Source organism: Microtus ochrogaster, chromosome 4 (genome assembly GCF_000317375.1).
Source record: "Microtus ochrogaster isolate Prairie Vole_2 chromosome 4, MicOch1.0, whole genome shotgun sequence".
In the NCBI taxonomy this organism is placed as follows: Eukaryota; Metazoa; Chordata; class Mammalia; order Rodentia; family Cricetidae; genus Microtus; species Microtus ochrogaster.
The window spans coordinates 84,136,575-84,139,149 of record NC_022011.1 but is presented as its reverse complement, the minus strand read 5'-3'; positions in this window follow the sequence as shown (position 1 = coordinate 84,139,149).

Sequence of the window (2,575 nt, the reverse complement as noted above, 5' to 3'; positions counted from 1 at the left end):
GAAAAGGGCTAAAGCTAAAGAGCCAAGCAGTGTTTAAATGAATACAGTTTGTGTGTTGTTATTTCGGGCATAAGCTAGCCGGGCAGGCAGCCGGGGTGCTGGGGACTCAGCCCCGCCACTCCTATTACTACACTATGTCTTTCTCTGTTCTTTATGAAAGTGGTATCATGAACATAAAGAAACTGATAACGTCTCCTTATTAACATATCTCAACATAGAGATGAATGGACAGTGATGTTGTTTTGCCACCCAGGATGATTGGGAATCAACAATGCTGACTTAGGAAAGACAGCGGTCTCAACAGTCAGAGCGCTTCCTGGTGAAGAACACAGCAGAGTGTCCAGCTGTGTCGACAAAAAAAAAAAAAATCTGAACAATTCAAAGCAGTATAATTTACAGAAAATGCAGAGGGCTATTTATTTAAAGAAATTTATCAGCAAAATCCAGTCAATAGAAAACTTTAGAGACAATCTCATTAAATTTTTTTCTTAAAAGTTAAATTTATTTGTGGGTATATGTATGTGAGTATGTACATCTGGGTGTGCACACACCTCAGCACGTGTGTCAAGGTCTGAGGACAACTTGCGGGAGTCCAGTCTCTCCTTCCAGGCTGTGGGTCCTGGGGGTTGAACTTAGGTGGTCAGGCTCGGCAGGAGGCACCTTTGCCAGCTGAGCCATCTCACTTACTACAGTCCAGTTGCTTTCTCAACAATATTGTAAAGGATAAAAGAAAAGGGAGGCTCTATGAACAAAAAGATAAAATACCGGGGCTGGAGAGCGGGCTCAGTGGTTAAGAGCACTGGTTGTTCTTCCACATGAGAACTCAGAGCTGTCTGTGACTCCAATCCCAGAGGTATGCCACCTCTTCTGGTCTCTTTCGGCATCACATGCACGTGGTGCACAAACCAACAGGCAGGCAAAACATCCATGCACATTACAAAAGAGAAAAGATGAGTCCAGCTTCGTGGTTTGAGCCTGTGATCCCAGTGAGGGAGAATGAAGACGGAGGATTTCAAGTTCTGATTTTTCTGTTATTTTCCTCATCAATGAGCTCAGAGGACCAGGCAGGATGATTTATAATCTGTGGTTGAAAGATAAATATGGGAAATAGTCCCATTTGAAGGCTGATTTCCATTCAAGTTAATTATCAGAGTCTAAGATTCTCAGACTTGGGAAAACAATTACAGGTAATCTACTTTACCTACCCACATGACAGCTGGAGACCTTTCGGTGTCTGTCTGAATTGACAAGTTCAGAACAGTATATACTAACGGTGATAGAAAAGGGGTACTCCTTAGCTGTCTAGAGAATGTCATTTCTACTTTCTTCTAATTCAGGATGCTGTGTGTGAAAATAATGCAGCAGAGTTATTTGAATCAGAACACGCATGTTTACATATAGATATACATAACCCAAACATATGCTGTAAGTTTAAATTTGCAAGTTGCTTAAAAGGATGAACGGCAAGCAATTACCTAAAATGTTAAGCGTAAGTTGGGGACTGAGACAGTACCCAGAGAGAAAATTATTTGTAATTTGAAGTCAAAGCCATCTGTCGAAGAAGGGGCTCAGAGCAAAAAGAAAGACATTCGTAGACTCCATAGATGGAGGCAGGGGCCAAGAACCCACCCTACAAGTGGCTCCCAGCTATAACCAGCAGTCTGGTCACCATCTTGCTGATGAGCAGATAAAACAGTCTATGAACCTTGGGTCAATTGTATTCCACTGCAGTGGCTTCAAGTACCATACTGGTCTCAGAGTTTTGGAAGCTCCCGGGATCAAATTTGTCTGTTACAAAGTAAATGGTTGCTGTGTTAAAAAATGTACTTTATGATATCTTATGATTTGGAGCTTAGTTTGGTGAATTCTCAGTTTAAGTGACATCATGTGAGACTTCCTAGGACCTTCAGATAGAGTTCGGGCTGCTCTGGAGGGTCGAATACAGGTTTCCCATGTCTGGATGGTGTCAGGGAGAGGTGGAAGGTAAGACCCTGTTAGGACACGGCACTGGCATGTGACCTCTCCAGCACGCTGGTCTCAGGGTATTAAGATTTCCTTTTCTTTCTTCTTTTTAAGGCTCTGTGGGATAGCATGCCTATTTCTTGTATTTCTTTTATTTGAGTGACAAAACACGCTTTACATAAAATTTGCTGTTGTAGCCACCTTTAGGGTTCAGTTTGGTGGCATTACTTACACTGACAGCTACTCAAACATCTACATCAAAACTTGTTCATTTTCCATACAGAAATTCTGCAACCTATCTTAGTGATTTTTCTATTTATTGCTGTAAAGAGACACCATGATCAAAACAGTTTATAGAAGAAATTATTTAGAAGTTTTTAGAAAAATTATTTTAGTCTTTACAAGAATTATTTAGCGTTTCAGAAGGTGAGTCCATGGCCCTCTGAGCACAGATGTGCACCACACGCATGCAGGAGCCCACGGAGGTCAGAAGACAGCAGAAGAATTGGAGTTGGAGATGGTTGTGTGATGGAGGAAGGTCATTGGTTGATTTAATAAAGAAGCTGCTTGCCCTGATAGGTTAGAACGTAAGTGGGAGGAGCAGAATGCTGGG